Here is a 25,261-nt window from a genome sequence, read left to right as displayed (position 1 = left end):
CGACTGCCCACCCTGGATGGACCATAGTGAGGCCACCACTCAGTGCAACTGCCCGCCATGGGTGGCGGCCAAGGAGACCACCCTACGATGCAACTGCCCACCCTTGATGGCCCATAGTGTGACCAACCCAGGCAACTGTCCGCGCTGGATAGCCCACAATGTGACCACCCCTCAGGGTGACTGCCCACCCTGGAAGGACCCTAGTGAGGCCACCACTCGGTGCAACTGCCCACCCTGGATGGCGGACAGGGAGACCACCCTACGGTGCAACTGCCACCCTGGATGGCCCAGAATAAGGCCCCCCATATGCTGCAACTGCCGACAGTTGATTGCCCTTAGCGCGACCACCCAAGAGTGTGACTGCCCACCCTTGATGGCCCACAGTGTGACCAACCTACAGGGCGACTGCCCCCCCCTGGATGGCCCTTATGGCGACCACCTTTCGGGGCGACTGCCCACCCTGGATAGCCCATAGTAAGACCACCCTGCGGTGTGACTGCTCACCCTGGATAGCCCTTAGTAAGAGCACCCTAAGGTGCAACTGCCCACCCTTGATGGCCCAGAGTGTGACCAACCCACAGGGCGACCGCCCACCCTGGATGGCTCACACTGAGACCACTAATTCTCCCCCGATAATACATGACCATCCGACAGGGTGTCTACCACATTTGACCACCCAGTAACGAACACCCACGGCGCAGTCATCCTCTGTGACCACCCAAGCATCACCACCCCCACCGCGTGGCCATCCTAGAACGCAGCTCCATCAGTGCGCAGCATCAGGACCACCCAGAATAAGACTGACCCAAGGCGCGGACACTGCCCTGTGTAACCGGCCTTCGAATACCGCAGGGCATTGTGGGATACACAGGACCACCCCGGCCTTTGCAGGGGTGGATCAGGGGGCGGGTGAGGGGGTTCAATGCTTCTCTGGAAATGAAACCTACATGGGAGGGAAGGGAGCAGGAAGAGGTGAGGGCTGCGAGTGAATAAGGGAGGAGAGGAGAGGGAAAGGAGAAGGGGGGGCCAGGAGAAAGAGAATGTGACAAAGAAGAGGGAAGAGACAGAAGAGAGGCAGATGGTGGAAAGGGGTGGAGTAAAGAGCAGAGAGAGAGAGAGGAAAGAGGCAGATGGTGGAGAGGGGTGGAGGTAAGGAGCAGAGAGAGAGAAAAGAGAGGCAGATGGTGGAGAGAGGTGCAGGAAAGAGCACAGAGAGAAGAGAGGCAGATGGTGGAGAGAGGTGGAGGGAAGAGCAGAGAGAGAAGAGAGGCAGATGGTGGAGAGAGGTGGAGGGAAGAGCAGAGACAGAAGAGAGGTAGATGGTGGAGAGAGGTGGAGTAAAGAGCAGAGAGAAGAGAGGCAGATGGTGGAGAGGGGTAGAGGAGGGGTGGAGTAAAGAGCAGAGAGAGAAGAGAGACATAGTGGAGAGAGGCGGAGGAAAGTACGGAGAGAGAAGATAGGCAGATGGTGGAGATGGAGGAAAGAGCAGAGAGGGAAGAGAGGCAGATGGTGGAGAGGGGTGGAGGAAAGAGCAGAGAGAGAAAAGAGGCAGATGGCAGAGAGAGGTGGAGGGAAGAGCAGAGTCAGAAGAGAGCCAGATGGTGGAGAGAGGTGTAGGGAAGAGCAGAGACAGAAGAGAGGCAGATGGTGGAGAGAGGTGTAGGAGAGAGAGAGAGAGAGAGAGAGAGAGAGAGAGAGAGAGAGGAGAGAGGTGTTGTGAAGGACGGCACTGGCACAGAGATGATTTCATAAATAGTTTATTTTCAGTTCCAGTAACAGATGTGACCTCCACCTCAGCCAGCTCCCAGTAACCATCTGAGGCGAAATGTCACGGTTCCCATGGCAATCTACAAAGATTCTACTGGTAAAAACACACATTATAACATATCCTCCTCTTTTATATAAAAGCCCCCACCCCTCTTGGTTCTCAACTTAAAGGTTACCATAACTTATCCAAAACAAAATTAGATTGAAACTTGACTTATGATAGACATAACTTAAAACATGACTACTTTACATAATCTTTTAAGTATAAAGAAGAACGCCTTTGTCTCTGCTCCTTCGAATGCAAACGACCCTCCCCGGGACTCTGTTCAAAATCCAGAATATTCTGAGGAGACTCAACCTCTGATGTTTGAGAGATTGTCATCTTCTGAACTCCGAGAAGTTGACATCCCACTTTTGTCCACATTCTTCGGTGCTCCAACTATGGGCTTAGCGGTCTCATCATCAAATGTTGGAGAGCCTGACTCACCCTCATTTCTATAACTCTGACTTTCTGAGAGCACACCTTCATCCTCCATCAACATCGTCCCTTCACATTCACTCCTCTGTGTACTGTACTTTGAGCCCTGCACACCAAATCTAGCTACCCTCCTAAAATTCCACTTTTCACCATTTTCCAACACAGCGTGCCATCTCCCAGTATCCTTAACTTTAAACGGCCCTCGAAACTTGTTTAATCCTCCAATACATCGTCCAGATTTTATTTTTACCCAATCACCAGGGACAATTTTGTTACTGTGTTTTCTTGCTCCCTGTTGGCATTCCTGCACACCTCCATTCCCTTCCAATAAAGCTTTTAACCAAAACGGTGTCAACTTGGTACTAGGCTTCCGACCACGCATTAACTCAAAAGGCGAAGATACAAGTGTGTTGTTCTCCGTAGTCTGATATGCCCACACTAAATCACTCACGACCTTCCCTACACATAGTCTATTCACCAAGGCTAGTTGAATGGCTCCCTTAACCATCCTATTAGCCCTTTCTACTGCACCGTTACCTTGAGGATTATAAAGAGAAGTGCGTGCATGTTTCACGCCGCACTCACTTAAAAATTGTTTCATACGATGTGACGTAATTTGAGTACCGTTATCGGTGACAAGACAGTCTGGGTAACCTTCCTCACCAAAGATTTCAGATAATATCTTTATTGTAGAAGCAGTCGTCACTTCCGCCATAAACCTCACGACTAGCCACTTGGTATTCAGATCAACCAAGACAAAACCAAACCTCTGATTGTGATTGACACCTGCAATTGGACCAATAAAATCACAGCAGACTGTGTGCCACGCTATGCCTGGGTCCTGCATGGTCCCACACATGGATTGCTTACCCACCTTCAACCTTTTCTCACTTTCAATGCACTCAGAACACCTCTCTACCCAGTTTACTACATCATCGTTCATTCCTGGCCACCAAAACTCAGCTCTGAGACGCTTTTTTGACATAGTTTGCCCTAAATGTCCTTCGTGGGCAATATCAAATAACTTTTTCCTGACACCTAACGGGGGTATCAACCTTTCTCCCCGTACTAAAACTTTGCTGTCTAAAATAGACAATTCATCCAAAACTTTCCCAAATGGCGTAAGAGCTGTAGGTAACGTACTTTCTCTCCTTCCTCCTTCCACTATCATCTTGAGTACTCCCTTCAACACTTCATCATGTGTCATCACTTGTTCCCACTCCTCTTTACTCACAGCCCCCAAGGTCCAGTGTACTACATCACAAACACTTGCAACTGCCCCTTCACTCTCATACTTTAACACGCCTTCTTCGTCAACCGACTTCCAATCCAAAAGGTAAACGTGATAGGCAGTCTGCCTGCACATTCTTCCACCCAGGTACGTATTCTAGAACGTAAATGTATTCCTGTAATCTAGCTGCTAACCGAGCCAGTCTTGCCGAACCCTTGCCAGCCCCACCAGAAGACAAAATCTTCATCAAAGGTTTGTGGTCCGAACGTAATGTCACTCGCGTTCCCCATATGTAAACTCTGAAGTACTCCATACCCCAAGCTGCAGCCAAAGTTTCCCTCTCAATAACGGAATAATTGCGCTCAGAATTTGTTAAGGAACGCGAAGCAAATGCAACAGTCTTTTCACCTGTTGGATGTATCTGCGCAAACACTGCTCCTATACCGTATGCACTCGCATCCACAGTAATTACTGATCTCTTCCCTGTATCAAAAGGGGTCAGTATGCCAGCAGCACACACATCCTCCTTTATGGCCTCAAAACACCCTTGTTGCGTGTTAGACCACAAAAATCTTACACCCTTCCTCAATAACATTTTCAGTACCTCCGTCTTAGAAGCAAAATTCTTCACAAATTTTGAATAATACTCTATCATTCCTAAAAAAGACCTCAATTGATCTTTGTCTTGAGGCGGTGGAGCCAACCTAATAGCATCTAATAAGTTACTCTTAGGCTTGATACCATCACCCGAGAGGGTATGCCCAAGATATTCTATCTCCCTGACCAAGAACACACATTTCTCTTTCCTCAATGTCAACCCAGCATTAGAAATTCTGTCAAGGACCTGTTTTAAGGTGAAGTTATGATTCTCGACTGTGTCTCCAAAGATTAAAATATGATCCTGAAAGTAAATGACACATTCTAAATCACGGAGTACCTCACTCATTACTCTCTGAAACACACTGGCCGCCGAACATAACCCAAAAGGCATTCGGGTAAATTAAGGCATTCGGGTAAATTGGAACGTGCCTTCCATGGTTATGAAAGATGTAAGAGGTTTAAAATCATTGTGCAATTTGACTTGATGATAAGCATGTTTCAGATCTAATTTTGTGAAGAATTTACCACCCTTCAGTAGAGTCAAAAGTTCATTTATGTTGGGAAGTGGAAAATTATCTGCAACTACACATTGGTTCAAGCTCCTCAAGTCGACGCAAAATCTCAACTTGTTATCAGCTTTGCGAGTAATTACAACCGGAGAAATCCACTCTGAAGTCTCCACTGGCTCAATTACCCCATTTTTTAACATTTCTCGCAATAATTTGTTGACTTCCTCCCTAACCACAATAGGTATCCTTCTAACCTTATGCTGGATTGGCATCGCCCTTTGTTTCAATTTCATTTTGTGCACATACCCTTTGAGTTCACCCATTTCCTCACGAAACACATTCTCCGCACCCCTGATAATGTCTTCCAACATCACTTCCTGTACACCATAACGGGATTCTGCGCACGTGGATTTATAGCAATGTGTAAGTCATATTGATGAGCCCACCCGAGAATCGGTGGACCTGATTCTGCCACATATACTTTTCCCTCAACCACCCTTTCACCAAAGATGATGTCAGCTACCATATAGACTACAATATCGATTTCTTCACCCTGATACCCACCAGGGTTGATGTCTTTTGGCAATAACTTGACATCAGGCCAATTAGACATGAACAATTTCTTTGGTATGATGGTGTATAAAGACCCCGAGTCAACCATTAAATTAATTTTCACTCCCTTTATCAGAAATTCAGCTGTAGGTCTTTGTCTCCTATTGTCTTGATGCCCAACAATCAATACTCTGTCCACACGCATACTCAAAGCCTCATCTGGTTCTTCTGATAACACTGCTACCTTCGTCTTTGCGATCCCTCGACACATCCTTGCAAAATGTCCTTTTTGCCCACACTTCCTACAATCCTTTCCTTTCGCAAAACAGTTTCTCACCCCGGTACTGTGACTATAGCTGCCACAGTTGTTGCATCCCTTACCAATTACTCTCACATTCTGACCACCTTTACTGCTTTTACACGCACTTGCCCCACCTTTGCTACCCATAGCTTCACTGTCTGTATGCTGACCAATAACTGACACTCCAATTTTCTCTTCCCTCTTATCCATCACTCTCATGCAGTACTCCGATTCTTCAATTACTTTAGCTATCTCAATGGCATCTTTTAACGTACGATTTTTCGCAGCCCACAATCTCTCTTGTATCTTACGACTGTTACACTGTACTATAAGTTGGTCACGTATCATCTCTTCAGTCATTGGACCAAACTGGCATTTTAGCGACAATTCTCTTAACCTGGTGATAAAATCATCGATCGACTCTCCTGGACGTTGTGGCTGGGTATAAAATTTATGTCGCCTAATTACTATATTGCGACCCTTTGCAAATCTGATTTCTAAGCGCTTACGTGCATCAGCATAAACATCCACATCAGGTTGATCTTCCTGAATGGGTAACGGAGGTAGGTACTTAAAAATGTGTTGTCCTTCCTTACCCAAAGCATTTAATAGAATAGCTTTTTTTCGCCACAGGGAAAAAGTACGCCCATCAATTGCCTCTAAATAATTATCAAAAACATCTAACCATTCTTCCCACTCAAGTGACGGCTCACCTGGTTGGGGTAAGAACAGAGGTGGTGGTGCAATGGCTTGTAAATCCATATTGTTATTGTTCGATGACAAATATCATATAAACATATATCTATAGCAAAAATATATATATATTAAAACTTAATGAAATACGCCAATACCAATTGCCCCCCCACTAGTGGACTGTCTCTGCAAAGTACTGTTAGTGCCAAGAAAGCATGAAGAAAAAAAAAAAAAGAAAAAAAAAAACAACACAATGATCAGAAAAGTTTCAGTAACATGCGTGCACATCACAGAGGGTCCCCATCATGGCAACAGGTACGGAATTTGTTCAGCGTGCTGCCAAAAGAGCAAAGAAAATGATCCCAAAATCAATATAAAGACTGAGTATTAGCTTAGTATATGCTGTCTTAGGTGTGAGTGTGAGTATCAGAACGGCCTTTCCTGTAGTGCTTGCGTACCGGAAGTAGTCGTTGCGCTCCCACGCGCTTTTGTTTGCTGTATGGCAGTTAGCCTTGCGCCTATACCAGCTCCTTGGCTCCCAAACACAAAGTCTAACTGAAAGCAGCTGCTGATCCAGAGACAACACAGCACACAATTCTTACACGATGTCTGTCTCACATTCTCTGGATAACATCAGATTAAGATTCTGATGATCCTTACACAGTGCCTTTCCTTCCTTGAGATAGAGATCACACCACTCCTTCACTGAAAAGCTGGCTCAACCTTGTCCTGAAGGATGGCACTGGCACAGAGATGGATTTCGTAGATAGTTTATTTTCAGTTCCAGTAACAGATGTGACCTCCACCTCAGCCAGTTCCCAGTAACCTTCTGAGGCCACGGCAATCTACAAAGATTCTACTCATAAAAACACACATTATAACAAGAGGCAGATGGTGGAGAGAGGTGGAGGAAAGAAGAGAGAGAGAGAAGAGAGGCAGATGGTTAAGAGAGTCGGAGGAAAGGAGAGAGAGAAGAGAGGCAGATGGTGGAGAGAGGTGGAGGAGAGAGCAGAGAGAGCAGGGAGAGAAAATAGGCAAATGGTGGAGAGAGGTGGAGGAGGGAGCAGAGACAGAAGAGAGGCAGATGGTGGAGAGGGGTGGAGGGAAGAGGAGAGACAGAAGAGAGGCAAATGGGTGGAGAGGTGGAGGAGAGAGAGAGAAGACAGACAGATGCTGGAGAGAGGTGGAGGAAAGAACAGAGACAGAAGAGAGGCAGATGGTGGAGAGGGATGGAGAGAAGAGCAGAGACAGAAGAGAGTCACATGGTGGAGAGAGGTGGAGGAAAGAGCAGAGAGAGAACAGAGGAAGATGGTGGAGAGAGGTGGAGGGAAGAGCACAAAGAGAAGAGAGGCAGATGGTGGAGAGAGGTGGAGGAAAGAGCAGAGACAGAAGGGACGTAGATGGTGGAGAGAGGTGGAGGAAAGAGCAGAGAAAGAAGAGAGGCAGATGGTGGAGAGAGGTGGAGTAAAAGCAGAGACAGAAGAGAGGCAGATGGTGGAGAGGGATGGAGGGAAGAGACAGAAGAGAGTCAGATGGTGGAGAGAGGTGGAGGAAAGAGCAGAGAGAGAAGACAGGAAGATGGTGGAGAGAGGTGGAGGGAAGAGCAGAGACAGAAGGGACGTAGATGGTGGAGAGAGGTGGAGGAAAGAGCAGAGAAAGAAGAGAGGCAGATGGTGGAGAGAGGTGGAGTAAAAGCAGAGACAGAAGAGAGGCAGATGGTGGAGGGGGATGGAGGGAAGAGACAGAAGAGAGTCAGATGGTGGAGAGAGGTAGAGGAAAGAGCAGAGAGAGAAGAGAGGAAGATGGTGGAGAGAGGTGGAGGGAAGAGCACAAAGAGAAGAGAGGCAGATGGTGGAGAGAGGTGGAGGAAAGAGCAGAGACAGAAGGGACGTAGATGGTGGAGAGAGGTGGAGGAAAGAGCAGAGAAAGAAGAGAGGCAAATGGTGGAGAGAGGTGGAGTAAAAGCAGAGACAGAAGAGAGGCAGATGGTGGAGAGAGGTGGAGGGAAGAGCAGAGAGAGAAGAGAGACAGATGGTGGAGAGAGGTGGAGGAGAGAGAGAGAGAGAGAGAGAGAAGAGAGGCAGATGGTGGAGACAGGTGGAGGAGAGAGAAGAGAGACAGATGGTGGAGAGAGGTGAAGGAGACAGCAGAGAGAGGCAGATGGTGGAGAGGGGTGGAGGATAGAAGAGAGAGAGAAGAGAGGCAGATGGTGGAGAGAGGTGGCAGAAAGAGCAGAGAGAGAAGAGAGGCAGATGGTGGAGAGAGGTGGAGGAAAGAAGAGAGCGAGAAGAGAGGCAGATGGTGGAGATAGGTGGAGGAGAGAGCAGAGAAAGAAGAGAGGCAGGTGGTGGAGAGAGGTGGAGGAGAGAGCAGAGACAGAAGAGAGGCAGATGGTGGAGAGGGGTGGAGAGAAGAGCAGAGACAGAAGAGAGGCAGATGGTGGAGAGAGGTGGAGGAGAGAGAGAGAGAGAAGAGAGACAGATGGTGGAGAGAGGTGGAGGACAGAGCAGAGGGAGAAGAGAGGCAGACGGTGGAGAGAGGTGGAGGAAAGAAGAGAGAGAGAAGAGGCAGATGGTGGAGAGAGGTGGAGGAAAGAGCAGAGAGAGAAGAGAGGCAGATGGTGGAGAGAGGTGGAGGGAAGAGCAGAGAGAGAAGAGTGGCTGATGGTGGAGAGAGGTGGAGGAAAGAGAGAGAAGAGAGGCAGATGGTGGAGACAGAGAGAGAAGAGAGGCAGATGGTGGAGACAGAGAGAGAAGAGAGGCAGATGGTGGAGAGAGGTGGAGGAGAGAGAGAGAGAGGGAGAAGAGAGACAGATGATGGAGAGAGGTGAAGGAGAGAGCAGAGAGGGGAGAGAGGCAGGTGGTGGAGAGAGGTGGACGAAAGAGCAGAGACAGAAGAGATGCAGAGGGTGGAGAGGGGTGGAGGGAAGAGCATAGACAGAAGAGAGGAAGATGGTGGAGAGAGGGGGATGAGAGAGAGAGAGAGAGAGAAGAGAGACATATGGTGGAGAGAGGTGAAGGAGAGAGCAGAGAGAGGAGAGAAGCAGGTGGTGGAGAGAGGTGGACGAAAGACCAGAGAGAGAAGAGAGGCAGATGGTGGAGAGGGGTGGAGGAGAGAGCAGAGAGAGGAAGGAGGCAGATGGTGGAGAGAAGTGGAGGAAAGAGCAGACAGAGAAGAGAGGCAGACGGTGGAGAGAGGTGGAGGAAAGAGAAGAGAGAGAAGAGAGGTAGATTGTGGGGAGAGGTGGAGGAAAGAGCAGAGAGGAGAGAGGCAGATGGTGGGGAGAGGTGGAGGAAAGAGCAGAGAGAGAAGAGAGGCAGATGGTGGAGGGGGTGGAGGGAAGAGCAGAGACAGAAGAGAGGCAGATGGTGGAGAGAGGTGGAGGAAAGACAGAGAGAAGCGAAGCAGATGGTGGAGAGAGGTGGTGTAAAGAAGAGCGAGAGGAGAGAAGCAGACGGTGGAGAGAGGTGGAGGAGAGAGAGAGCAAAGAGAGGCAGATGGTGGAGAGAGGAAGAGGAAAGATCAGAGAGAGAAAAGAGACAGATGGTGGAGAGAGGTGGAGGAAAGAGCAGAGAGAAAGTGAGAAGAGAGGAAGATGGTGGAGAGAGGTAGAGGAAAGAGCAGAGAGAGAAGGGAGGCAGATGGTGAAGAGAGGTGGAAGAAAGAGCAGAGAGAGAAGAGAGTCCGATAGTGGAGAGAGGTGGAGGAGAGAGCAGAGACAGAAGAGAGACAGATGGTGGAGAGAGTTGGAGTGAAGAGCAGAGAGAAAAGAGAGGCAGATGGTGGAGAGAGGTGGAGGAGAGAGCAGAGAGAGAAGAGAAACAGATGGTGGGGAGAGGTGGCATGAAGAGCAGAGAGAGCAGAGAGAGAGGAGAGGTGGGGGAAAGAGAAGAGAGAGAAGAGAGACCGATGGTGTAGAGAGGTGGAGGACTGAGCAGAGAAAGAAGAGAGGCAGATGGTGGAGAGACGTGGAGGACAGAGCAGAGAGAGAAGAGAGGCAGATGGTGGAAAGAAGTGGAGGAAAGAGCAGAGACAGTAGGGAGACAGATGTTGGAGAGAGGTGGATGATAGAGCAGAGACAGAAGAGAGACTGATGGTGGAGAGGGGTGGAAGGAAGAGCAGAGAGAGAAGAGAAGCAGATGGTGGAGAGGGGTAGAGGAAACAGCAGAGAGAGAAGAGAGACAGATGGTGGAGAGAGATGGAGGGAAGAGCAGAAACAGAAGAGAGGCAGATGGTGGAGAGGGGTGGATAAAGAGCAGAGAGAGAAGAGAGGTAGATGGTGGAGAGGGGTGGAGTAAAGAGTAGAGAGAAGAGAGGCAGATGGTAGAGAGGGGTGGAGTAGAGAGCAGAGAGAAGAGAGGCAGATGATGGAGAGAGGTGGAGGAAAGTGCAGAGAGAGAAGAGAGGCAGATGGTGGAGAGAGGTGGAGGAAAGAGCAGAGACAGAAGGGACGTAGATGGTGGAGAGAGGTGGAGGAAAGAGCAGAGAAAGAAGAGAGGCAGATGGTGGAGAGAGGTGGAGTAAAAGCAGAGACAGAAGAGAGGCAGATGGTGGAGAGGGATGGAGGGAAGAGACAGAAGAGAGTCAGATGGTGGAGAGAGGTGGAGGAAAGAGCAGAGAGAGAAGAGAGGAAGATGGTGGAGAGAGGTGGAGGGAAGAGCAGAGACAGAAGGGACGTAGATGGTGGAGAGAGGTGGAGGAAAGAGCAGAGAAAGAAGAGAGGCAGATGGTGGAGAGAGGTGGAGAAAAAGCAGAGACAGAAGAGAGGCAGATGGTGGAGGGGGAAGGAGGGAAGAGACAGAAGAGAGTCAGATGGTGGAGAGAGGTGAAGGAAAGAGCAGAGAGAGAAGAGAGGAAGATGGTGGAGAGAGGTGGAGGGAAGAGCACAAAGAGAAGAGAGGCAGATGGTGGAGAGAGGTGGAGGAAAGAGCAGAGACAGAAGGGACGTAGATGGTGGAGAGAGGTGGAGGAAAGAGCAGAGAAAGAAGAGAGGCAGATGGTGGAGAGAGGTGGAGTAAAAGCAGAGACAGAAGAGAGGCAGATGGTGGAGAGAGGTGGAGGGAAGAGCAGAGAGAGAAGAGAGACAGATGGTGGAGAGAGGTGGAGGAGAGAGAGAGAGAGAGAAGAGAGGCAGATGGTGGAGACAGGTGGAGGAGAGAGAAGAGAGACAGATGGTGGAGAGAGGTGAAGGAGACAGCAGAGAGAGGCAGATGGTGGAGAGGGGTGGAGGATAGAAGAGAGAGAGAAGAGAGGCAGATGGTGGAGAGAGGTGGCAGAAAGAGCAGAGAGAGAAGAGAGGCAGATGGTGGAGAGAGGTGGAGGAAAGAGCAGAAAGGGAAGAGAGGCAGACAGTAGAGAGAGCTGGAGGAGAGAGCAGAGAGAGAAGAGAGGCAGATGGTGGAGAGAGGTGCAGAAAAGAGCAGAGAGGTAAGAGAAGCAGATGGTGGAGAGAGGTGGAGGAGAGAGAGCAGAGAGAGAAATGAGGCAGACGATGGAGAGAGGTGGAGTGATGAGCAGAGAGAGAAGAGAGGCAGATGCTGGAGAGAGGTGGAGGAGAGAGAGAGAGAAAAGAGACAGATGGTGGAGAGAGGTGCAGGACAGAGCAGAGAAAGAAGAGAGGCAGATGGTGGAGAGAGGTGCAGAAAAGAGCAGAGAGGGAAGAGAAGCAGATGGTGGAGAGAGGTGGAGGAGAGAGAGCAGAGAGAGAAATGAGGCAGACGATGGAGAGAGGTGGAGTGATGAGCAGAGAGAGAAGAGAGGCAGATGCTGGAGAGAGGTGGAGGAGAGAGAGAGAGAAAAGAGACAGATGGTGGAGAGAGGTGGAGGACAGAGCAGAGAAAGAAGAGAGGCAGATGGTGGAGAGAGGTGGAGAACAGAGCAGAGGGAGAAGAGAGACAGATGGTGGAGAGAGGTGTAGGAGAGAGAGACAAAAGAGTGGCAGATGATGGAGGAGACAACATAAAGAAAAGAGAGGCAGATGGTGGAGAGTGGTGGAGGAGAGAGAGAGAGAAGTGAGGCAGATGGTGGAGAGAGGCGAAGGAGAGAGCAGAGAGAGAAAGGAGGCAGATGGTGGAGAGGGGTGGAAGAAAGAACAGAGAGAGAAGAGAGGCAGACGGTGGAGAGAGGTGGAGGAGAGAGCAGAGAAAGAAGAGACGTAGATCGTGGAGAGAGGTGGAGGAAAGAGCAGAGAGAGGAGAGAGGCAGATGGTGGAGGGAGGAGAGGAAAGAGCAGAGAGAGAAGAGAGGCAGATGGTGGAGAGGGGTAGGGGGAAGAGCAGAGACAGAAGAGAGGCAGATGGTGGCGGGAGGTGGAGGAAAGAGCAGAAAGGGAAGAGAGGCAGACAGTAGAGAGAGCTGGAGGAGAGAGCAGAGAGAGAAGAGAGGCAGATGGTGGAGAGAGGTGCAGAAAAGAGCAGAGAGGTAAGAGAAGCAGATGGTGGAGAGAGGTGGAGGAGAGAGAGCAGAGAGAGAAATGAGGCAGACGATGGAGAGAGGTGGAGTGATGAGCAGAGAGAGAAGAGAGGCAGATGCTGGAGAGAGGTGGAGGAGAGAGAGAGAGAAAAGAGACAGATGGTGGAGAGAGGTGCAGGACAGAGCAGAGAAAGAAGAGAGGCAGATGGTGGAGAGAGGTGCAGAAAAGAGCAGAGAGGGAAGAGAAGCAGATGGTGGAGAGAGGTGGAGGAGAGAGAGCAGAGAGAGAAATGAGGCAGACGATGGAGAGAGGTGGAGTGATGAGCAGAGAGAGAAGAGAGGCAGATGCTGGAGAGAGGTGGAGGAGAGAGAGAGAGAAAAGAGACAGATGGTGGAGAGAGGTGGAGGACAGAGCAGAGAAAGAAGAGAGGCAGATGGTGGAGAGAGGTGGAGAACAGAGCAGAGGGAGAAGAGAGACAGATGGTGGAGAGAGGTGTAGGAGAGAGAGACAAAAGAGTGGCAGATGATGGAGGAGACAACATAAAGAAAAGAGAGGCAGATGGTGGAGAGTGGTGGAGGAGAGAGAGAGAGAAGTGAGGCAGATGGTGGAGAGAGGCGAAGGAGAGAGCAGAGAGAGAAAGGAGGCAGATGGTGGAGAGGGGTGGAAGAAAGAACAGAGAGAGAAGAGAGGCAGACGGTGGAGAGAGGTGGAGGAGAGAGCAGAGAAAGAAGAGACGTAGATCGTGGAGAGAGGTGGAGGAAAGAGCAGAGAGAGGAGAGAGGCAGATGGTGGAGGGAGGTGGAGGAAAGAGCAGAGAGAGAAGAGAGGCAGATGGTAGAGAGAGGTGGAGGAGAGAGCAGAGAGAGAAGAGAGGTAGATGGTGGAGGGAGGTAGAGGAAAGAGCAGAGAGAGAAGAGAGGCAGATGGTGGAGAGGGGTAGGGGGAAGAGCAGAGACAGAAGAGAGGCAGATGGTGGCGGGAGGTGGAGGAAAGACAGAGAGAAGCGAGGCAGCTGGTGGAGAGAGGTGGAGTAAAGAAGAGCAAGAGAAGAGAGGCAGACGGTTGAGAGAGGTGGAGGAAAGAGCAGAGGGATAGAAGAGAGGCAGATGGTGGAGAGAGGTGGAGGAGAGAGAGAGCGAAGAGAGCAGATGGTGGAGAGAGGTGGAGGAAAGATCAGAGAGAGAAGAAAGACAGATCGTGGAGAGAGAAGGAGGAAAGAGCAGAGAGAGAGAAGAGAGGCAAATGGTGGAGAGAGGTAGAGGAAAGAGCAGAGAGAGAAGTGAGGCAGATGGTGGAGAGAGGTGGAATGAAGTGCAGAAAGAGAAGAGAGGCCGATGGTGGAGAGAGGTGGAGGAGAGAGCAGAGGGAGAAGAGAGACAGATGGTGGAGAGAGGTGGAGTGAAGAGCAGAGAGAGAGAGGAGAGGCAGATGGTGGAGAGGTGGAGGAAAGAGCAGAGAGAGAAGAGAGACAGGTGATGGAGAGAGGTGGAGGAGAGAGCAGAGAGAGAAGAGAGACAGATGGTGGAGAGAGTTGGAGTGAAGAGCAGAGAGAGAAGAGAGGCAGATGGTGGAGAGAGGTGGAGGAGAAAGCAGACAGAAAAGAGAGGCTGATGGTGGAGAGAGGTGGAGGAGAGATCAGAGAAAGAAGAGAGGTAGATGGTGGAGAGAGGTGGAGGAAAGAGCAGAGAAAGAAGAGATGCAGATGGTGGAGAGAGGTGGAGGAGAGAGAGAGAGGAGAGAGGCAGATGGTGGAGAGAGGTGGAGGAGAGAGAAGAGAGACAGATGGTGGAGAGAGGTGAAGGAGAGAGCAGAGATAGGCAGATGGTGGAGAGGGGTGGAGGGTAGATGTGAGAGAGAAGAGAGGCAGATGGTGGAGAGAGGTGGAGGAAAGAGCAGAGAGAGAAGAGAGGCAGATGGTGGAGATAGGTGGAGGAGAGAGCAGAGAGAGAAGAGAGGCAGATGGTGGAGAAAGGTGGAGGAGAGAGCAGAGACAGAAGAGAGGCAGATGGTGGAGAGGGGTGGAGGGAAGAGCAGAGACAGAAGAGAGGCAGATGGTGGAGAGAGGTGGAGGAGAGAGAGAGAGAAGAGAGAGACAGATGGTGGAGAGAGGTGGAGGAAAGAGCAGAGACAGAAGAGATGCGGATGGTGGAGAAGGGTGGAGGGAAGGGCAGAGACAAAAAAGAGGCAGATGGTGCAGAGAGGTGGATGACAGAGCAGAGAGAGAAGAGAGGTAGAAGGTGGAGGGAGATGGAGGAAAGAGCAGAGAGAGAAGAGAGGCAGATGGGAAGAGCAGAGAAAGAAGAGAGGCAGATGGTGGAGAGGGGTGGATGAAAGAGCAGAGGGAGTAGAGAGACAGATGGTGGAGAGAGGTGGAGGATAGAGCAGAGAGAAAAGAGAGGCAGATGGTGGAGAGAGGTGGAGGAGGGAGCAGAGAGAGAGAAGAGAGGCAGACGGTGGAGAGAGGTGGAGGAGCGAGAGAGAGAAGAGAGGCTGATGGTGGAGAGAGGTGTAGGAAAGAGCAGAGAGAGAAGAGAGGCAGATGGTGGAGAGAGGTGAAGGAAAGAGCAGAGAGAGAAGAGAGGCAGACGGTGGAGAGAGGTGGAGGAAAGAGCAGAGAGAGAAGAGAGGCAGATAGTGCAGAGAGGTGTAGGAGAGAGAGACAGAAGAGAGGCAGATGGTGGAGAGAGGTGGAGGAGAGAGCATAGAGAAAAGAGAGGCAGATGGTGGAGAGAGGTGGAGGAGAGAGAGAGAGAAGGGAGGCAGATGGTGGAGAGAGGTGGAGGAAAGACCAGTGGGAGAAGAGAGGCAGATGGTGGAGAGAGGTGGAGGAGAGAAAGAGAGAAGAGAGGCAGATGGTTCAGAGAGGTGGAGGAGAGCAGAGAGAGAGAAGAGAGGCAGACGGTTGAGAAAGAGGTGGAGGAAAGAGCAGAGACATCAGAGAGACAGACTGTGGAGAGAGGTGGAGGAGGGGGCAGAGGGAGAAGAGAGGCAGATAGTGGAGACAGGTGTGGGAAAAAGCAGAGAGGGAAGAGAGACTGATGGTGGAGAGACGTGGAGGAGAGAGCAGAGAGAGAAGAGAGCCAGACTGTGGAGAGAGGTGGAGGAGGGAGCAGAGAGAGAAGAGAGGCAGATGGTGGAGAGAGGTGGAGGAAAGAGCATAGAGAGATGAGAGGCAGATGGTGGAGAGAGGTGGAGGAAAGAGCAAAGAGAGAGGAGGAAGGAGGCAGATGGTGTAGAGAAGTGAAGGAAAGAGCAGACAGAGAAGAGAGGCAGACGGTGGAGAGAGGTGGAGGAAAGAGAAGAGAGAGAAGAGAGGTAGATTGTGGAGAGAGGTGGAGGAAAGAGCAGAGAGAGGAGAGAGGCAGATGGTGGAGAGAGGTGGAGAAGAGACAAAGGGAGAGAAGAGAGGCAGATGGTGGAGAGAGGTGGAGGAGAGAGTGAGAAAAGAGAGACAGATGGTGAAGAGAGGTGGAGGAAAGAGCATAGGGAGAGAAGAGAGGCAGGTGGTGGAGAGAGGTAGAGGAAAGAGCAGAGAGAGAAGGGAGGTAGATGGTGGAGAGAGGTGTAATGAAGAGCAGAGAGAAAAGAGAGGCCGATGGTGGAGAGAGGTGGAGGAGAGAGCAGAGAGAGAAGAGAGACAGATGGGGGAGATAGGTGGAGTGAAGAGCAGAGACAGAGGAGAGGCAGATGGTGGAGAGAGGTGGAGGAAAGAGGAGAGAGAGAAGAGAGACAGGTGGTGGGGAGAGGTGGAGTAGGGAGCAGAGAGAGAAGAGAGACAGATGGTGGAGAGAGTTGGAGTGAAGAGCAGAGAGAGAAGAGAGGCAGATGGTGGAGAGAGGTGGAGGTGAGAGCAGAGAGAGAAGAGAAACAGATGGTGGGGAGAGGTGGGGTGAAGAGCAGAGAGAGAAGAGAGGCAGATAGTGGAGAGAGCTGGAGGAAAGAGCAGAGAGAGAAGAGGGACAGATGGTGGAGAGAGGTGGAGGACTGAGCAGAGAAAGAAGAGAGGCAGATAGTGGAGAGATGTGCAGGACAGACCAGAGAGAGGAGAGGCAGATGGTGGAAAGAAGTGGAGGAAAGAGCAGAGACAGGAGGGAGACAGATGTTGGAAAGAGGTGGATGATAGAGCAGAGAGAGAAGAGAGACCGATGGTGGAGAGGGGTGGGGGGAAGAGCAGAGAGAGAAGAGAGGCAGATGGTGGAGATGGGTAGAGGAAACAGCAGAGAGAGAAGAGAGGCAGATGGTGGAGAGAGGTGGAGGGAAGAGCAGAGAGAGAAGAGAGGCAGATGGTGGAGAGAGGTGGAGGGAAGAGCAGAGAGAGAAGAGAGGTAGATGGTGGAAAGGGGTGGAGCAAAGAGCAGAGAGAAGAAAGGCAGATGGTAGAGAGGGGTGGAGGAGGGGTTGAGTAAAGAGCAGAGAGAGAGAAGAAAGGCAGATGGTGGAGAGAGGTGGAGGAAAGTGCAGAGAGAGAAGAGAGGCAGATGGTGGAGAGAGATGGAGGGAAGAGTAGAGAGGTAAGAGAGGCAGATGGTGGAGAGGGGTGGAGGGAAGAGCAGAGAGAGAAGAGAGCCAGATGGTGGAGAGAGGTGTAGGGACGAGCAGAGACAGAAGAGGGGCAGATGGTGGAGAGAGGTGGAGGAGAGAGAGATAGAGAGAAGAGAGGCAGATGGTGCAGAGAGGTGGAGGAGAGAGCAGAGAGAGAAGAGAGGCAAATGGTGGAGAGAGGTGGAGGAAAGAATAGAGAGAGAAGAGATGCAGATGTCAGAGAGAGGTGGAGGAAAGAAGAGAGAGAGAAGAGAGGCAGATGGTGGAGAGAAGTGGAGGAGAGAGCAGATAGAGAAGAGAGGCAGATGGTGGAGAGAGGTGGAGGAGAGAGCAGAGACAGAAGAGAGGCAGATGGTGGAGAGGGGTGGAGGGAAGAGCAGAGACAGAAGAGAGGCAGATGGTGTGTAGAGGTGGAGGAGAGAGAGAGAAGAGAAACAGATGGTGGAGAGAGGTAGAGGAAAGAGCAGAGACAGAAGAGAGGCAGATGGCGGAGAGGGGTGGAAGGAAGAGCAGAGAGAGAAGAGAGGCAAAAGGTGGATAGAGGTGGAGGACAGGGCAGAGAGAGAAGAGAGGCAGATTGTGGAGAGTGGTTGTGGAAAGAGCAGAGAGAGAAGAGAGGCAGATGGTGGAGAGAGGAGGAGGGAAGAGCAGAGACAGAAGAGAGCCAGGTGGTGGAGAGAGGTGGAGGAAAGAGCAGAGGGAGAGAAGAGAGGTAGATGGTGGAGAGAGGTGGAGGAGAGAGAGAGCGAAGAGAGGCAGATGGTGGAGAGAGGTGGAGGAAGGATCAGAGAGAGAAGAGAGACAGATGGTGGAGAGAGGTGGAGGAGAGAGCAGAGAGAGAGGGGAGAGGCAGATGGTGGAGGAATGAGCAGAGAGAGAAGGGAGGCAGAGAGAGGTGGAATGAAGAGCAGAGAGAGAAGAGAGGCAGATGGCGGAGAGAGGTGAAGGAAAGAGCAGAGAGAGAAAAGAGACAGATGGTGGAGAGAGGTTGAGTGAAGAGCAGAGAGAGAGAAGAGGCAGATGGTGGTGAGAGGTGGAGGAAAGAGCTGAGAGAGAAGAGAGACAGGTGGTGGAGAGAGGTGGAGGAGAGAGAGAAGAGAGACAGATGGTGGAGACAGTTGGAGTGAAGAGCAGAGAGAGAAGAGAGGCATATGGTGGAGAGAGGTGGAGGCCAGAGCAGAGAGAGAAGAGAAACAGATGGTGGGGAGAGGTGGAGTGAAGAGCAGAGAGAGAAAGGAAACAGATGGTGGAGAGAGGTGGAGGACAGAGCAGAGAGATAAGAGAGGCAGATGGTGGAGAGAGGTGTAGAAGAGAGCAGAGAGAGAAATGAGGCACATGATGGAGAGAGGTGGAGGAAAGAGCAGAGAGAGAAGAGAGGCAGATGGTGGAGAGAGGTGGAGTGATGAGCAGAGAGAGAAGAGAGGCAGATGCTGGAGAGAGGTGGAGGAGAGAGAGAGAGAGAGAAAAGAGACAGATGGTGGAGAGAGGTGGAGGACAGAGCAGAGAAAGAAGAGAGGCAGATGGTGGAGAGAGGTGGAGAACAGAGCAGAGGGAGAAGAGAGACAGATGGTGGAGAGAGGTGTAGGAGAGAAAGACAGAAGAGTGGCAGATGGTGGAGGAGGGAGCATAGAGAAAAGAGAGGCAGATGGTGGAGAGAGGTGGAGGAGAGAGAGAGAAGTGAGGCAGATGGTGGAGAGAGGTGAAGGAGGGAGTAGAGAGAGGAAGGAGGCAGATGGTGGAGAGGGGTGGAGGAAAGAGCAGAGAGAGAAGAGAGGCAGACGCTGGAGAGAGGTGGAGGAGAGAGCAGAGAGAGAAGAGAGGTAGATCGTGGAGAGAGGTGGAGGAAAGAGCAGAGAGAGGAGAGAGGCAGATGGTGGAGAGAGGTGGAGGAAAGAGCAGAGAGAGAAGAGAGGCAGATGGTGGAGAGGGGTGGGGGGAAGAGCAGAGACAGAAGAGAGGCAGATGGTGGAGGGAGGTGGAGGAGAGACAGAGAGAAGCGAGGCAGATGGTGGAGAGAGGTGGAGTAAAGAGGAGCAAGAGAAAAGAGGCAGACCGTAGAGAGAGGTGGACGAAAGAGCAGAGGGAGAGAAGAGAGGCAGATGCTGGAGAGAGGTGGAGGAGAGAGAGAGCGAAGAGAACAGATGGTGGAGAGAGGTAGAGGAAAGATCAGAGAGAGAAGAGAGACAGATGGTGGAGAGAGGTGGAATGAAGTGCAGAGAGAGAAGAGAGGCCGATGGTGGAGAGAGGTGGAGGAGAGAGCAGAGAGAGAAGAGAGACAGATGGGGGAGATAGGTGGAGTGAAGAGCAGAGACAGAGGAGAGGCAGATGGTGGAGAGAGGTGGAGGAAAGAGGAGAGAGAGAAGAGAGACAGGTGGTGGGGAGAGGTGGAGTAGGGAGCAGAGAGAGAAGAGAGACAGATGGTGGAGAGAGTTGGAGTGAAGAGCAGAGAGAGAAGAGAGGCAGATGGTGGAGAGAGGTGGAGGTGAGAGCAGAGAGAGAAGAGAAACAGATGGTGGGGAGAGGTGGGGTGAAGAGCAGAGAGAGAAGAGAGGCAGATAGTGGAGAGAGCTGGAGGAAAGAGCAGAGAGAGAAGAGGGACAGATGGTGGAGAGAGGTGGAGGACTGAGCAGAGAAAGAAGAGAGGCAGATAGTGGAGAGATGTGCAGGACAGACCAGAGAGAGGAGAGGCAGATGGTGGAAAGAAGTGGAGGAAAGAGCAGAGACAGGAGGGAGACAGATGTTGGAAAGAGGTGGATGATAGAGCAGAGAGAGAAGAGAGACCGATGGTGGAGAGGGGTGGGGGGAAGAGCAGAGAGAGAAGAGAGGCAGATGGTGGAGATGGGTAGAGGAAACAGCAGAGAGAGAAGAGAGGCAGATGGTGGAGAGAGGTGGAGGGAAGAGCAGAGAGAGAAGAGAGGCAGATGGTGGAGAGAGGTGGAGGGAAGAGCAGAGAGAGAAGAGAGGTAGATGGTGGAAAGGGGTGGAGCAAAGAGCAGAGAGAAGAAAGGCAGATGGTAGAGAGGGGTGGAGGAGGGGTTGAGTAAAGAGCAGAGAGAGAGAAGAAAGGCAGATGGTGGAGAGAGGTGGAGGAAAGTGCAGAGAGAGAAGAGAGGCAGATGGTGGAGAGAGATGGAGGGAAGAGTAGAGAGGTAAGAGAGGCAGATGGTGGAGAGGGGTGGAGGGAAGAGCAGAGAGAGAAGAGAGCCAGATGGTGGAGAGAGGTGTAGGGACGAGCAGAGACAGAAGAGGGGCAGATGGTGGAGAGAGGTGGAGGAGAGAGAGATAGAGAGAAGAGAGGCAGATGGTGCAGAGAGGTGGAGGAGAGAGCAGAGAGAGAAGAGAGGCAAATGGTGGAGAGAGGTGGAGGAAAGAATAGAGAGAGAAGAGATGCAGATGTCAGAGAGAGGTGGAGGAAAGAAGAGAGAGAGAAGAGAGGCAGATGGTGGAGAGAAGTGGAGGAGAGAGCAGATAGAGAAGAGAGGCAGATGGTGGAGAGAGGTGGAGGAGAGAGCAGAGACAGAAGAGAGGCAGATGGTGGAGAGGGGTGGAGGGAAGAGCAGAGACAGAAGAGAGGCAGATGGTGTGTAGAGGTGGAGGAGAGAGAGAGAAGAGAAACAGATGGTGGAGAGAGGTAGAGGAAAGAGCAGAGACAGAAGAGAGGCAGATGGCGGAGAGGGGTGGAAGGAAGAGCAGAGAGAGAAGAGAGGCAAAAGGTGGATAGAGGTGGAGGACAGGGCAGAGAGAGAAGAGAGGCAGATTGTGGAGAGTGGTTGTGGAAAGAGCAGAGAGAGAAGAGAGGCAGATGGTGGAGAGAGGAGGAGGGAAGAGCAGAGACAGAAGAGAGCCAGGTGGTGGAGAGAGGTGGAGGAAAGAGCAGAGGGAGAGAAGAGAGGTAGATGGTGGAGAGAGGTGGAGGAGAGAGAGAGCGAAGAGAGGCAGATGGTGGAGAGAGGTGGAGGAAGGATCAGAGAGAGAAGAGAGACAGATGGTGGAGAGAGGTGGAGGAGAGAGCAGAGAGAGAGAGGAGAGGCAGATGGTGGAGGAATGAGCAGAGAGAGAAGGGAGGCAGAGAGAGGTGGAATGAAGAGCAGAGAGAGAAGAGAGGCAGATGGCGGAGAGAGGTGAAGGAAAGAGCAGAGAGAGAAAAGAGACAGATGGTGGAGAGAGGTTGAGTGAAGAGCAGAGAGAGAGAAGAGGCAGATGGTGGTGAGAGGTGGAGGAAAGAGCTGAGAGAGAAGAGAGACAGGTGGTGGAGAGAGGTGGAGGAGAGAGAGAAGAGAGACAGATGGTGGAGACAGTTGGAGTGAAGAGCAGAGAGAGAAGAGAGGCATATGGTGGAGAGAGGTGGAGGCCAGAGCAGAGAGAGAAGAGAAACAGATGGTGGGGAGAGGTGGAGTGAAGAGCAGAGAGAGAAAGGAAACAGATGGTGGAGAGAGGTGGAGGACAGAGCAGAGAGATAAGAGAGGCAGATGGTGGAGAGAGGTGTAGAAGAGAGCAGAGAGAGAAATGAGGCACATGATGGAGAGAGGTGGAGGAAAGAGCAGAGAGAGAAGAGAGGCAGATGGTGGAGAGAGGTGGAGTGATGAGCAGAGAGAGAAGAGAGGCAGATGCTGGAGAGAGGTGGAGGAGAGAGAGAGAGAGAGAAAAGAGACAGATGGTGGAGAGAGGTGGAGGACAGAGCAGAGAAAGAAGAGAGGCAGATGGTGGAGAGAGGTGGAGAACAGAGCAGAGGGAGAAGAGAGACAGATGGTGGAGAGAGGTGTAGGAGAGAAAGACAGAAGAGTGGCAGATGGTGGAGGAGGGAGCATAGAGAAAAGAGAGGCAGATGGTGGAGAGAGGTGGAGGAGAGAGAGAGAAGTGAGGCAGATGGTGGAGAGAGGTGAAGGAGGGAGTAGAGAGAGGAAGGAGGCAGATGGTGGAGAGGGGTGGAGGAAAGAGCAGAGAGAGAAGAGAGGCAGACGCTGGAGAGAGGTGGAGGAGAGAGCAGAGAGAGAAGAGAGGTAGATCGTGGAGAGAGGTGGAGGAAAGAGCAGAGAGAGGAGAGAGGCAGATGGTGGAGAGAGGTGGAGGAAAGAGCAGAGAGAGAAGAGAGGCAGATGGTGGAGAGGGGTGGGGGGAAGAGCAGAGACAGAAGAGAGGCAGATGGTGGAGGGAGGTGGAGGAGAGACAGAGAGAAGCGAGGCAGATGGTGGAGAGAGGTGGAGTAAAGAGGAGCAAGAGAAAAGAGGCAGACCGTAGAGAGAGGTGGACGAAAGAGCAGAGGGAGAGAAGAGAGGCAGATGCTGGAGAGAGGTGGAGGAGAGAGAGAGCGAAGAGAACAGATGGTGGAGAGAGGTAGAGGAAAGATCAGAGAGAGAAGAGAGACAGATGGTGGAGAGAGGTGGAATGAAGTGCAGAGAGAGAAGAGAGGCCGATGGTGGAGAGAGGTGGAGGAGAGAGCAGAGGGAGAAGATAGACAGATGGTGGAGAGAGGTGGAGTGAAGAGCAGAGAGAGAAGAGAGGCAGATGGTGCAGAGGTGGAGGAAAGAGAAAAGAGAGAAGAGAGACAGGTGGTGGAGAGAGGTGGAGGAGAGAGCAGAGAGAGAAGAGAGACAGATGGTGGAGTGAGTTGGAGTGAAGAGCAGAAAGAGAAGAGAGGCAGATGGTGGAGAGAGGTGGAGGAGAAAGCAGAGAGAAAAGAGAGGCTGATGGTGGAGAGAGGTGGAGGAGAGAGACGAGAGAGAAGAGAGGTAGATGGTGGAGAGAGGTGGAGGAAAGAGCAGAGAAAGAAGAGAGGCAGATGGTGGAAAGGGGTGGAGGGAAGAGCAGAGAGAGAAGAGAGGCAGATGGTGGAGAGAGGTGGAGGAAAGAGCAGAGAGAGAAGAGAGGCAGATGGTGGAGAGAGGTGGAGGAGAGAGCAGAGAGAGGAAGGAGGCAGATGGTGGAGAGAGGTGGAGGAAAGAGCAGAGAGAGAAGAGAGGCAGACGCTGGAGAGAGGTGGAGGAGAGAGCAGAGAGAGAAGAGAGGTAGATCGTGGAGAGAGGTGGAGGGAAGAGCAGAGAGAGAAGAGAGGTAGATGGTGGAAAGGGGTGGAGTAAAGAGCAGAGAGAAGAAAGGCAGATGGTAGAGAGGGGTGGAGGAGGGGTTGAGTAAAGAGCAGAGAGAGAGAAGAAAAGCAGATGGTGGAGAGAGGTGGAGGAAAGTGCAGAGAGAGGAGAGAGGCAGATGGTGGAGAGAGGTGGAGGAAAGAGCAGAGAAAGAAGAGAGGCAGACGGTAGAGAGAGGTGGAGGAGAGAGAAGAGAGGTAGATGGTGGAGGGAGGTGGAGGAAAGAGCAGAGAGAGCAGAGAGGCAGATGGTGGAGAGGGGTGGGGGGAGAGCAGAGACAGAAGAGAGGCAGATGGTGGATTGAGGTGGAGAAGAGACAGAGAGAAGCGAGGCAGATGGTGGAGAGAGGTGGAGTAAAGAAGAGCGAGAGAAGAGAGGCAGACGGTGGAGAGAGGTGGAGGAAAGAGCAGAGGGAGAGAAGAGAGGCAGATGGAGAAGAGAGGTGGAGGAGAGAGAGAGCGAAGAGAGCAGATGGTGGAGAGAGGTGGAGGAAAGATCAGAAAGAGAAGAGAGACAGATGGTGGAGAGAGGTGGAGGAAAGAGCAGAGAGTGAGAGAGAAGAGAGGCAGATGGTGGAGAGAGGTAGAGGAAAGAGCAGAGAGAGAAGGGAGGCAGATGGTGGAGAGAGGTGGAATGAAGTGTAGAGAGAAGAGAGGCCGATGGTGGAGAGAGGTGGAGCAGAGAGAGCAGAGGGAGAAGAGAGACAGATGGTGGAGAGAGGTGGAGTGAAGAGCAGAGAGAGAGAAGAGGCAGATGATGCAGAGGTGGAGGAAAGAGCAGAGAGAGAAGAGAGACAGGTGGTGGAGAGAGGTGGAGGAGAGAGCAGAGAGAGAAGAGAGACAGATGGTGGAGAGAGTTGGAGTGAAGAGCAGAGAGAGAAGAGAGGCAGATGGTGGAGAGAGGTGGAGGAGAAAGCAGAGAGAAAAGAGAGGCTGATGGTGGAGAGAGGTGGAGGAGAGAGCAGATAGAGAAGAGAGGCAGATGGTGGAGAGAGGTAGAGGAAACAGCAGAAAGAGAAGGGAGGCAGATGGTGGAGAGAGGTGGAATGAAGTGCAGAGAGAGAAGAGAGGCTGATGGTGGAGAGAGGTGGAGGAGAGAGCACAGGGAGAAGAGAGACAGATGGTGGAGAGAGGTGAGTGAAGAGCAGAGAGAGAGAGGAGAGGCAGATGGTGCAGAGGTGGAGGAAAGAGCAGAGAGAGAAGAGAGACAGGTGGTGGAGAGAGGTGGAGGAGAGAGAGAGAGAAGGGAGGCAGATGGTGGAAAGAAGTGGAGGAAAGAGCAGAGACAGGAGGGAGACAGATGTTGGAAAGAGGTGGATGATAGAGCAGAGGGAGAAGAGAGACCGATGGTGGAGAGGGGTGGAGGGAAGAGCAGAGAGAGAAGAGAGGCAGATGGTGGAGATGGGTAGAGGAAACAGCAGAGAGAGAAGAGAGGCAGATGGTGGAGAGAGGTGGAGGGAAGAGCAGAGAGAGAAGAGAGGCAGATGGTGGAGAGAGGTGGAGGGAAGAGCAGAGAGAGAAGAGAGGTAGATGGTGGAAAGGGGTGGAGTAAAGAGCAGAGAGAAGAAAGGCAGATGGTAGAGAATTGGAGAAGTGTGGCTCAATGGTTAGAGCGGCAGACCCTGAAGCAGAGATCTGGCTCAAGACCAGGGTTCAAGTCCCGCTTCGGCAGGTCTTGGGCTCAATTCCCCTTGACCAGATAATTCTCGCCTCGGTGCCTAATCTAATTCATGGGTCCCACTCTGCAACTCTGGGCAATAGCTTGCTTAATCTCCACAACGGCCCCAACAGCGCTTGGATGCCTGGCTTCACCCTGGGGGTGCTCAGGAGTGGGCGCCTCACAGGGAAAAGCCAGGAGGGGTTCCATAGGTGAGTAGTGCGCTATACAAGTGCTAATTTACATTTACATTAGAGAGAGGTGGAGGAAAGTGCAGAGAGAGAAGAGAGGCAGATAGTGGAGAGATGTGCAGGACAGACCAGAGAGAGGAGAGGCAGATGGTGGAAAGAAGTGGAGGAAAGAGCAGAGACAGGAGGGAGACAGAAGTTGGAAAGAGGTGGATGATAGAGCAGAGGGAGAAGAGAGACCGATGG

The 25,261-nt window shown here is 51.7% G+C and overlaps 1 protein-coding gene across 1 annotated transcript in view; it reads left to right on the top strand.

The window, feature by feature from the left end:
- LOC138246620 (phospholipase A2 inhibitor and Ly6/PLAUR domain-containing protein-like) overlaps positions 1 to 25,261 on the top strand; it is a 137,793-nt gene that overhangs the window by 1,940 nt on the left and 110,592 nt on the right. The gene's annotated exons all lie outside the window — the stretch shown is intronic.

The sequence above is a fragment of the Pleurodeles waltl genome, chromosome 7 (genome assembly GCF_031143425.1).
Source record: "Pleurodeles waltl isolate 20211129_DDA chromosome 7, aPleWal1.hap1.20221129, whole genome shotgun sequence".
Taxonomy (NCBI): Eukaryota; Metazoa; Chordata; class Amphibia; order Caudata; family Salamandridae; genus Pleurodeles; species Pleurodeles waltl.
This window is presented reverse-complemented; position numbering and strand designations above follow the sequence as displayed.